At 48.2% G+C, this 12,671-nt stretch overlaps 1 protein-coding gene across 2 annotated transcripts in view; it reads right to left on the bottom strand.

The window, feature by feature from the left end:
• CBARP (CACN subunit beta associated regulatory protein) overlaps positions 1-10,479 on the bottom strand; it is a 53,139-nt gene extending 42,660 nt beyond the window's left edge. The window contains exon 1 of one of the 2 annotated variants that reach the window (XM_032970858.2): positions 10,243-10,479. The gene's annotated coding sequence lies outside the window, so the exon portion shown is untranslated. The remainder of the gene's footprint in view (positions 1-10,242) is intronic. The other variant, XM_032970857.2, reaches the window with a different exon arrangement.
• Between the last annotated feature and the right edge of the window lie 2,192 nt (positions 10,480-12,671).

Genomic DNA, 12,671 nt, shown 5'->3' with positions numbered 1-12,671 from the left:
GCGTGTATCTTTGGCGTCTATTTGAGCCCAATAGCGGCGGCTCTGCGAAAGGTACCGAACCGCCAAAGGGACGGAACACGGACGGAGGGCCACGTTGTTCTCATCGGCTACTCGTACGCCAAGCCACCGTCTGGCCCAGGAAGCATCGCATTGGCGTGGCGGAAATGTCATGTTTGTATTGAATTTCTCCACTGCGCTGGGTATAGCCGTGTCTCTAATCTGCAAGGGTATATGGGCAGCCGCTGTCGCGGACGGGAGGATTCACCGATAAGCGCTGTTCTGTGTGGGAAACAAACCCCCACTCCTCTTGCCCACACATTGACGACTCCTCAGCCACACATTTTCAGTAGACAGGACACAAATTAATCATCACAAATTGGCCAACCCCTCGTGGATAACTCGAGTCCTGAGACGCAGTAGGTGTACACTGTATATGTCAAACGACTGCTGAATGAATACCTCTTTCCTCCATGTGAGTCATGCTTCGCCACAGTGGTCAGTGTGGTTTGGTTGTTTTGTGCACACCGTACTGTATGGGTATTTGGCTGTACATGCACAGTGGCTTTGCACGCTTGCCATGCACTCCAGGCCCCCCTTGCAAAAGAGAACGCAGCAGTTTGAATGGGTTCTGATCAGGCTGAAGTAACGAGAGGGACATCAATGGGCATGCATTATGAACACAGGACGTGTGGCAAGTGCACCACTGTACACACCACACAGTCTGGATGAAAAGTGGCCAACGTGTTGATGACAAGGTAACTTTGATAATTTCTCCGATTTATCTCGAGTTGTTGTCGTTGTCCGACGCTCGGCTCCACGAGCTGCGAGCTCTTGGTTCAGTTCCCGAAAAGGCTCCCAAGCATGTGGAGAGAAACGTCGGACATCGTCACAAAACGACACCCTATCTGCAACCCCGAGAATCATATCGGAAAGCTTCAGCACAACTGCGAACACCAACATGGGAGAGAAACACAACGCCGATTATGCCACACGAACCTCACGTGGACTACATCATGAGACCCCCATATCTGTGCTGCATTAGAATACGTGCAGTTGATCGGAAGGGTTGCTCCTGCACCTCTGATTATCACGGTTGGCTACTTACGGTGCGAAAGAAGTTCAAGTACTGAAAATTGGGCCAGTGACACGAAATATGTGAGTGTAGATTTTATGTCTCCTGTCCTCAGAGCTGCTTGACAGCTTGTAGCGAGCAACGCGCGTCGCGCACTGCACAGGAAACTCACGCAGACACCGAACTTGCGCGTATCGGATATCGGCGTGCGGCGGGGACACGGGAAGGAGTTTTGGATTTCAATTTTTCTGATGTTGAATTTTCATATTTTTGTACCCAATTGAAGCGTTTATTCAGTATTTTCCAATCTAATTGTCAAGTTTGAATAATATAAATTTGTTTATGTACTTAATTCCATCGTTTTAAATATTAATAACGGAATTTTCTATTTACTATAACGTTTTGACAGTAAAAAAAATATTGGACATTTTTATATTTTAAGTAGGTGGGAAGAGCATAGAAGTTATATCATGGAAGTGGTGTCATATTTTTGGATTTATCCAAAATAATAGAATCTTCTGGAGCGATTCGAAATTCACAACTAGGCCTGATTTTAGAATACGAAAACCAGGAACGCATTCCGAGCGTGTACCAATGTGTACACGAGCGTATCCAAGACTAGTGCACACGTTGGAAAAGGACAGAGGGTCCAGACTCGACCGAGTCGGCAGCCCCGACCCAGTGCTGAAAGTTCCACATTCCCATAGCAGGGACCGGTCACTGCATAGGAAATCCAGTGTTGACATTCCACAAAGTGGTACATACGGTAGATATTTTTATCGATCCTAGGTGGCTGATGGGATGCGTAAACTCCTGAAATTAAATTGATCTCAACCTTTGCGAACCGAGCATTCCGCACAGTAGTTATATAGAGAGTTTTATAGGTGTAGATATAACCATACGGGTTGAACCTAGATAGTGCTTGTATGGGTGACCACCATACATGCACATCTGTTGTAGACAGCTGTGGTGCTACATGGTGGACATGAGAGGTGCGGCACAGCAAAATCCGTTCTTGTATTTTTATTCCGTGTCAAAGTTTATGGTCCCCACCTTCACACACACCCCCACCCCGACTAGCGTGGTGAAATAAGGTCAAATAGCCCCCAATACCTGCACAGCATGAGGAGGCCCTCATCCAGCCAGCAGTGGATTTACAAAAGGGTTGTACACGTACCACAAGCAACAGTGGTTGTCCAACAAAGAGCCTGGTCTTTGCCATAGAAACATAAATTTCCACCAGAAGCCAAGGGCCATCATCACCTGTTATGAGCAATATCTGATGCCAGTTTGTTGTAGGGAGACGACAGTGAAGCGACATTCCGGTCGGTGTCACTCTCAAAAGGGACTTTCGTCTCTGAGAGCTCACACTTGGCACTAAATAGTTTGATTTTATCTGGTGTCTTAAATTGCCAAAGCAGTATGTAGCATCGTTATCTCCATCATGCAGCTTGTATGATCCGGAGAACTGGGCTCATCATCCCTTTTAAGGTCCATAAAATTGGCACCGCTTTGTGGGAAGTCAACAGTAGTTGTCCACGGAAAGATTGGCCCCTGCCATATGAATGTAGAATGTCCACCACGACAGATGGGTGCTGGTCCACAGTTTGTGGATCATGTTGTTACTATGCGACTGTAATTCAGCCGCTTGCAGGCACAGATGTTGGAAATGTGGAGTGTGCATGAGCTGCCTACAGGAGGTGGTACAGTCAGTAGATTTCGACAGACTATTGGTGTGCAGTTTGTGTGTTATTCCCTTGGGCCTTTGAATTTCTCCAGTTTCCTCCCAGAGTGAAATAGGAACTGGCCAATTATCTCAAAGCAGGGTCCTCCCAACGTGAGAATTGAGACTCAGGACCCCTTTATTGGGTACATGATGAGAATAATATTAAACTAAACTATTTTTTTTATTTTACCAGGTAAGGCCCATTGAGCTCTATAGCTCTTTATCAGAAGCGACCTAGCCACAAATTACATCTCAAAGAATTGGCTTATCATATGGAAATTTACAGCAACCAAATACTGCACTCTAAACGCATGTTTCTAAATGTGGACGGGAAAAAAAAACAGGTCTCGGAGAGAAATCCACACGACCACGTGCAAAACATGCAAACTGCATTTATACAGGCGTCAGGGTTGGGATCAAACTCACGACCTCCTGTATACCAGGCAAGGTAGTTAACATCTCGCCACCTTGTAGCGTGCTATTGTTACTGTCGGAGTGTTATCGGAAGTTTGTCCACACGTATTTTTTTACCATGTGATTAAATCCAAAGTCTATATGCACACGTGTGTTACGTCTCACTGCGTGTTATCAAGCACTTCTGTGTAAACAAATTCCGTTCTCTGCATGTTGTCAAGCGGCTATATTCACAGCTGTATAATCTGTTGATCTCTGCATGCCATGATGTCTATATACAGTGTTGTGTACACGGAATGTGCTTCTGATTTTCAGATTAATCTGAAAAGTATGAAACACAGGCATACAATTACAAATCATTTGATTACAATTTTGTATCAGATTAAACCGAAAACTGAAAATGTTGTCACTACTATGAGGTCACTTCTGCCGTTTTCCCATGAAAAATGGTGTCACGTGACAATGCGTGGCGTCACTCAGGTTAATATCAAGTCATTATACAATTAGTATGCGTAAATCATTTGATTTACTTTTTTTATCTGAAACTCATCCCGTATTGTATGCTATTGCCAGGTGGGGCGGTGGCGCAGTGGTTCACGCACTTCGCCACGAAACGCGGCAGCCCGAGAGCTTGATTCTCAGCCACGGTTAGCATCCGTAACGAGCGATCACGATGCCACCGTGGCCAAAGACGGCCATGTGCCAGCACGCCTCGCCAGCACTCCTTACCCTTCCCGCCACATCCTGCAGCTGCTGCACAGTGGACACACACTCCCTCCCAAGATCTGCCCTAACAGTCTCCCACCATCTGGTCATCCATTGGTCTTCCCCTTAGTTGCCAGACTTGTGGAAACTATTGTAATGCCTGCCTCTGTAACTGGCCCTCCCCCAACCTGCACATGTGTCCCACCCAAAAGACAACTTTTTTTTGCTTACTTTTGGCGAGTCATCGAATAAAGACAGTCACTGCATCGTGCACTTTCAGATGTGCAACTGCGGCCATCTGCAATGCTCTTCCTTCCGATATTCAGAAGCCACTGGAGCGGTGCACTTTTACATAATTTAGATTGAAAACTCATTTCTTTAAAACTGCTTTTGGCGTTTAGTTTGGCGTTGTCCTCCCCCCACACCTCCGATTAGCACGGTTGGCTACATACGGTGTGAAATAAGTTCAACATACATACATATCCCCTCCTGGACGTTTGCGTTGCTAATCTTTGGCTTCTTCAGTTTGAGCACTAATCCACTTACACTTCTTCCTTTCGTTGGGACCGAGGACTTCTGCTTCTGCTTCAACAAATGTCTTCAAGCCTCAAGCCTTCCCCGAGTGCCTCTGTTTCTGACCCTGTCCCCTTTCTTCTATCAGGTTTACAAGAACTGCAAACCTGCCTGCGATGCTATTAAACTATAACTATTTTTATATTACCAAGTAAGAACCACTAACATTAGATATTTTTCAGAAGCGACCTGGCCACAAATGATAGCTCAACCAAGTGACTTATGTGGAAAATCATTGCAGGCAAATACTGTAATCTAAACGCATGTTTCTAAATGTGGAAGGAAAAACCAGAGGACCCAAATAAAATCCACGTGACCACAGGGAGAACATGCAAACTCCAAATATACACGGTCGGGACTGAACCCATGACCTCCTGTATACCAGGCGAGGGATATAACATCTTGCTAATAGATGCTCACCTACTGTCACACGTCGGGGATCTTTATCGTCGTTATGTTAACAGTAGTCACAGGTCCTGTAGCGGTCGAGCTCACTTACTCCCTGGCCTCACCTCTTATTTCCACCAACAATTGGTTGTGGTCTGAACCAATACAGGTAGATGAGTTCCAAAAAAGGGTGCACAAAGTGAAACCGCACGAAACCGCTGCCTGCCAAGTAGCGCAAGCAGCACACACAATGTGTATAACTTCCTTCGCACCGTACGTAGCTAACCGTGCTAATCGGAGGTGTCCCACGTTGATCCACATAGCCGTCACGTACGAATAAATTCGTTGGGTATGAGTAAATTCAAAGCGCAATTAGTCAATTTGGGGTAGAAATATGTCAGCCACATGTACAGCATGAAATCGCACAAACAGGAGCCGCATAGAGCATGGGAAACCGGTATCTGCAGCACTTTAAGCTCTGGGTTAAGAAATGCATGCATAACTTCTTTTGCACCGTACGTAGCCAACCGTGCTAATCGTAGGTGCGGGGGAAGGACAATAAACTAAAAAAAGCGGTTCTAGTTGTAGTGCCTTATGCTAATAATCCCTAACTCCAAACCAGCCTAGCAGCATTCTGGAAAATATCAAGTCCTGGGCCAATTGTTCTGTGCAAAGCCGGCACTAAGCCTGTGTGAACGCTATGCCTGAGCGTGTCCACTTGTGGAAATGTACGCGCTGTGTTTGTGCTAGCAACAGAAGTGTGTGCTTTCCGTAGACTTTGCACATCAGAATATCAAATCGAACGAACAGACTGTTGCAATTGCTGTGCAAACCATAGCCGTGAGCCTTGAGAATTGATGATCAATGGTATGGAAGTTAAAATGATGTTTATTTGCACTACCGACATTTGGATGAGTATAACACGGTATGAGAAGTGCCGGTGACCGAGTTTGGTGTTGCGAGAAGTGCCGGTGACCGAGTTTGGTGTTGCGAGAAGTGCCGGTGACCGAGTTTGGTGTTGCAAGAAGTGCCGGTGACCAAGTTTGGTGTTGCGAGAAGTGCCGGTGACCGGGTTTGGTGTTGCCAGAAGTGCCGGTGACCGAGTTTGGTGTTGCGAGAAGTGCCGGTGACCGAGTTTTGTGTTGCGAGAAGTGCCGGTGACCGAGTTTTGTGTTTGGTGCTGTGGTGAGAAGTGCTTATGAAATAAACTGGCGATGGTGCTGCTGTGTTGGGAGTGTTGTACGTATGTTGAACTTCTTTCGCACCGTACGTAGCCAAACGTGCTAATCGGAGGTGCGGGGGAAGGACAACAAACGTAACACAAAAAGCAGCACTCCCTTTAAGAGTGTGCTCCTAATCTCAGCTCGTTACCTGTGTAGTGGAGTATGAAGGTGTGTTGTGGGAACTGCGCGATTGCATGATCACACGGACAGTGTGGGTTACCTGGGGTCAGCCTGTGGAAAGGCGAGAACAGTGTGGGTCGTGTTAGGACAGCCAGGTGCAAAGGCTGGGATGATGCGGTAACGGTTGGGCCAACTAAGCCAGAGGATCAGCAACGGCGGTGATTGGCTGTGGCTGTTGTCAAGGGCGAGGAGGCGTCGAGATGTCTGGAGAAAGGCAGGTGTTTGAGGACGCGAAGCTATGGAGGCACGCGGGCCATTAATTAGCGATAATGAGAATGGGGATAAATTGGGGGAGACACACAGAGAGCGGGGGAGTTGGAGTTGGGAGCTGGACGAGGAAGACGTGGAGTTTGGAAACAGAGTAGAAACAGAGTTTGGAAACAAGAGTTTGGAAACAGAGTTTGGAGACAGAGTGGGAAACGGAGTTGGAACAGAGTGTGAAGCAAGACGAAGTAGTTAGCAGTGGAGTGAGCATAGCGATAGCGGAGTTGAAGACGCTGTGTGCGGAGTGTGCAAAGACGCTGTGTACGGAGGAGCTGAAGAGAATAGCCAGCAGTGGAGAGAGCCTAGCGATAGCGGAGCTGAAGACGCTGTGAGCGGAGTTGAAGACGCTGTGTGCGGAGTGTGCGAAGTCGCTGTGTGCGAAGACGCTGTGTGCGGAGTTGCTGAACGGGGAGTCGCTGAGGGCGAAGCAAGTAAAGTGATAGTGGGGAGACAAAGGTGGTGAGCGAGACGAGCGGAGCACGGCGAACGAGCCGTGGTGACCAGGATACTGTGGAGTGTGGAGGACATGTTGAATGTTGTAAATAAAGCGGTGTTCGAAGAAAGACAGAAGTTGTCCGCGTAAAGTCGAACACTACACCTGTATAAAAGACACCTGGGAGCCAGAAATCTTTCTGATTGAGAGGGGGTCAAATACTTATTTCCCTCATTAAAATGCAAATCAATTTATAACATTTTTGACATGCGTTTTCTGGATTTTTTTGTTGTTATTCTGTCTCTCACTGTCCAAATAAACCTATCATTAAAATTATAGACTGAATATTTCTTTGTCAGTAGGCAAAACGTACAAAATCAGCAGGGGATCAAATACTTTTTTCCCTCACTGTACCTGCGATCTCATCCTTTCGGTCATTACCCAAAGCTCATGACCATAGGTGAGAGTGGAAATTGGAGTGGAATTTTTAAAATCTTTATTGAACTGTAACCTCGTCCAGCAGTGGGTTGGTGTCACCCTACCGTGCACTATATGTGCCACGTATGTACACCTGTACCACATTGCAAATTCAATTTTATTGGCAATTATATATGTATATATTGTGTATATACCGAGTGGTTTTGTTGTGGAAGGACACGGGAAGAGAATCCGGACCCGGGACCGCGCTGCATACGAGGGGAGGAGGGTGACACTCAGCACTGCCATCTCCTGGCTACCACCTCTCTCAGCCCCAGACCTACAACACCTGGCAAGCCTTGGCTCGGGCACCCACCTAAGTGGTGGTGGTGCTAGCCAGTCTGAAATCCGGCATATAACGAGACGTGACGCATTCAAGGTGAATACATTTAAATGTAATGAATTCGTGAGAAGGATTACAGATACACTTGTGATGTGTGCACGGGGTGAAGAATATGCAATTTTGCAAAGTAAATGTTATGAATGGTTAAGATAGATGTGCGCATACTGCATATGGTAGTTTATATATTAGGCATTGCATATTGCTACGTTTAGAAACACGGGATGGAGCGGTGGTGCAGCAGTTAGCACAACTTCGCCGTGAGTTCTGTTGCACGGCCAACATCGGAGGCCATTGACAATCAAAATTGGTCGCTCACCAACGTTGCGAAGTATGGACACACTACCGACACGCGGAAGGTCTCCATCCAACAGTGGATTGACGGAGCGGCTGGACATCACAGTAAAACACCTCGACCCCACCCCATGGTGAACGCACATGTTCATCGTGTGCAGCAGCATCGTGCAATCACCCCGCATGCTGCAGGCATGCACACAACACGGCGTTCTCGTACACTGCAGACATTTGCCCACAAGTAGGCCGACTGACTTCAGTTTCAGTTTATTTTTGGTATAGCCCTGTGAGCCATTCGGCTCTTGAATCGGGTGTAACGACACGGCATTCAGTGTGTCCGGTCCGCGTGTCATCTCAGGCGCAAAGGGGCGGCATGTTACAGCATTTCGACGTGCAAATACCGCACGGGTTACATCGCACGTGTGCTGCTCAAATCGTGTACAACGCGTACAGCACAAAGACAAAGGTCCTGCCCGTATAGCCTGAACAGGTTGTTGGGGCAAGTGCTGTTAGCGAGTCCCTATTAAGGCGGGCACGGTGTAAGGGGAGGGCGGGTGGATGGGTGGCGCCTTCGCCTGCCCAGGCACTCATTTGAGGCCGAGTCGAGTGGGGAGGAGGCCCAAGACCGGTTCAGATCGTCGCCACTGGTGGTGTTGGTGGCCGTGAGCGGGAATCGAACTCGGGTAGCCGCGTTCGAGGCGTAGCCCGAAACGTTGCACAACCGCAACGGTGAAGAGCGTGCACACAACACACACACACGCTGTTAACCCCACACCGTGTGCTTCGAAAATACACACACACACGTTACCCACCGCACACCGTAAATCGCGAATATCGACACGCGTGTTGGTGGTGTGTGGTGGTAGTGGTGGTAGCGGTGTGTGGTGGTGGTGGTTGTGGTGTGTGATGGTTGTGGTGATGGGTGGTGGTGGTGGTGGTGAGTGCAGTACGGAGCTGTGCGTGCAGTGCCCGTGCAGCAGGCGATTGCACAACACGTGCCCGGCTACACCCACAGACTGCTGGCACAACACGTGCCGTCTAGAGTGCACGCGTTTGTTACACGCCACGCACACACCACGTATGACACAACTGTGTGTGTGTGTGATGCACGTGTGTAATGCGTTCAATAGCATGCACACACGTGTACATCGTGCGCAGTGAGCGTGTATTGATGGTTTAGGACTCTGCTCTAGACGGATGCACACGCACACAGGCATCGCGAACCCACGCCACGTGCATCCCAACAATTATACCCCACACAAAAGGCGACTGTGCACACAAAGACAATGATCCCCCATGTAGCCTGAACAGACTGTTGGGGCAAGTGCTCTTAGCGTGCACCTATGAAGGCCGGCACGGTACACGAGGGGGTCGGTGGGTGGCCAGAACCACGCCTGGCCGCCTTTGTCTCCCTAGTGGCGATGTTTAAATGTCACACCGGGTGCTCATTTGAGGCTGAGTCGACCTAGTGGAGGCCCAGGACCGGTTCAGATAATCGTCACTGGCGGCCGTGAGCGGGAATCGAACTCGGGTCGCCGTGTTCTTAGCGCAGCGCGCTAACCACTGCGCCACCGCTCCCCACACACACCCCCTCTATTTCACAAATACACGCGATGTGTATCGCAGTGCATCGCCACACACAGGCGTTGTGTATACAAACTGTTTACACACAGTTTGGTATACACACACACAACACACGGTGTGTTACACACACTGCGTATTACAGTGCTGTATCCACACTCACAATACACTCTTGTGAATGGACACTTATTACACTGTTACACCTAAACCGTTTATAGTGTACACAAAGACATCACTGCAGTCCGTCATGTACACACGCTGGGGTATTGTGTAATACACAATATCCACACACTTCCACACACACACAACGTATGAGACACACAGTGCATTGCACACACTAGGCATTGCACACACTGTATGACACATGTGCAGCGATGATCATCGTGTCCAGACTATTGTACGACACACGTGCACACACACACACAGCATGTACAACATCGCGCACAAACCACCGCAATCCGTGTGAAGCACACGAAGTAGTTGGTGGTGGCGGCGGCATCACGCTCATTGTAACAGAGGTGATGATGATGGTGGTGATGATGATGGTGGTGATGATGGTAGTGCATCACTCACCAGACACCCGGTGCTGGTCGATGCTTAATCCGCGCCCTGTCTGCGCTGCCCTGCATCGCCTCTCATTTTATATACACACACACCTCTACACCATACACACACACCTCTATACCACACACACACACACACCTCTACACACGCAGACACACGTGTCTACGGCTGTATGTGTGCGGCATCCTCTGCGTTATCCCTTTCATTCGCTGCGCTCCTTATAATGAGCCGAGCAACCACGTGATCGCACTTCCTCCACCCACCCCCCCATCAGCTGATCGCAGTCCAGCTGTCATCAACATCATCATCTGAATCATCTTCAACATCAAAAGGTGGAATTCATTCCGGTTATAGAAAGTCATCATCAGCCATGATCAATCCACTGCTGGATGAAGGCCACCCCATGCCTCTTGCCGCGTCTCACGCTCCTACGATGTAACAATCCACCTCGCAAGATTATTTCATCGCTCCATCTCCTCGGTGCACCATCAAACAAACAAAAACACGTGACAAGAACCCGGGACCAAGTAAACGTGCCAACAATGCTGGGCCAATGGTGGCATGTGTTTGGACACGTTGGACCAGCGTTTACAAGGCCTTACAAACGCATGGTTCAGTTTCTCGATATTTTTCAGAACGCCTCTAGGGTGGCTTGCAGTAAGGATTATCGGCATAAGGAATTATTACCAGAGTTCAAAGTACGCCTATCTATAATATGCATCTTCTATTGTACCCTATATATAGATATGGACATCATTATCATCATACAAAATTTGTTCATATGTTGGATGTTGGATTGTGTCGAGTCAATAAAATTAATTGCCAGAACAGCATTCGGGACTGTTCCGACTGAGATTAAGCACTGCTTAAACGCATTTATTTAATTAAAGCGCTGCTGATGATCTTAGCGCCATGCGTTACAAATCTTTTTTTCTAATCTTTGTGCGAGGAATACGTGCATGTGAGAGCAGGACACGAAACCCCCGGAAAACCACCAACACGTTAGCAGGAAGAACGACTCCACATGCTGAGCCTGCATGCCCCCCTTCAATCAGTCCCTATTTGGGTTTCAGGACGTTTTAGGAATTTGTTCTCCATTTGATATAAAACTAATTGGGGGTCCCTGGAGAAATCCCAAGAGGAGAAAAACTCGGCTATATACACAAAGCAGTATCATCCTACTCTCTGTACTGCCCCTACAGCTGCCCAGTAGCTACGTGCATTTCGTCTCTAGTCAGTGAATTTCCACTGAGTCTCAAGACCCTTTTTACAGAAGGTCCTGCGTTGGGTTGTTTACCAAATGATGCGATACTCCTCAATGGGGGCCGTATTTTGTGGTGTGCCTACACACACATGTTTGCAAGTGGTACTGAAAACATCCGTGGCGATAGGTGGTCACCCTCTTTCCCTCTACTGCCACCTTCTGTCCACCTCAAAACACTGTGGGTTGGGAAGTCTCCCACATGTGGCTGGTGGAATTGCACAGCCAAGCCAGAGGAGATCCCAAGGAGGTAGCGGTGGGGGGTGCTGGCGGGCATTGCCCCCCACCCTGAGATTCACCACTGAATCACGACGTTTCGGCCACAACACAAGTGGCCTTCATCAGGTGAAGGGACCCAACTGTCCAGAGGACAGCGTTGGAGTGAAGAAAGCCAAGCGCAGGTCGCCTCCTTTAATGTGTGAGGGAGGAAACAAAAACGCCTTGACAAAGGAATTAGCATAAAATGTACTACTGTGAAAGGTCGCGTCCTTTAATGTGTGAGGGAAGAAACAAAAAAATGATGTCTCATCGGCGAAAGTGTTTTTCTCCGCTGACAGTAAGTGAAGAACGCTGGCGTACGACAAGAATGATAGACACGACTAAATCAAAGAGTAGGGATCCTTGCAGTCACGAAAGCTTCAAATCTAGAATTCACCACTGAGTCTGGCGCCCCTCACTGACAGCACAAATGAACGACAATACCTTGCGGATCTCGTAAAGGAGCATAAACCAACGTCACGCGAAGTCCGGTCATCCTCGCAGCAGCAGCAGCGGCTTCTGGCTAACCACCGAAGAAAGGCGGTGGTCACCGCATCGCGTGCTTTCAGATTCTCTTCTGCGGCCATCTGGAATGCTCTTCCGATATTAAGAAGCCACTGGAGCTATGGACTCTGATATCATCTAGATTTAAACTCATTACTTTAGAACTGATTTTTTTGTTTAGTTTGTTGTCCTTCCACCGCACCTCCGATTAGCGCGGTTGGCTAGTGAGAGTGCAAAAGAGTTTCAATATACATACAGCACACCACGTCAATACTGACAGCAGCAAGGGAGTTCAGACAATTTCCACGATGCTGGAAAATCATTACAGTACTTTGCTGGACATGACTTAAGGCCACCACAATGGTGTTGGATGGCTCTCTTCTCGTCGGACATCAGGAAGCCCGGTACCATTTGT

The sequence above is a fragment of the Petromyzon marinus genome, chromosome 44 (assembly GCF_048934315.1).
Source record: "Petromyzon marinus isolate PM22_M1 ecotype Great Lakes invasive population chromosome 44, UKy_Petmar_22M1.pri1.0, whole genome shotgun sequence".
Classification (NCBI taxonomy): domain Eukaryota; kingdom Metazoa; phylum Chordata; class Hyperoartia; order Petromyzontiformes; family Petromyzontidae; genus Petromyzon; species Petromyzon marinus.
The sequence above is the reverse complement of the archived record's forward strand: the minus strand, read 5'-3'. Positions and strand labels throughout refer to the sequence as shown.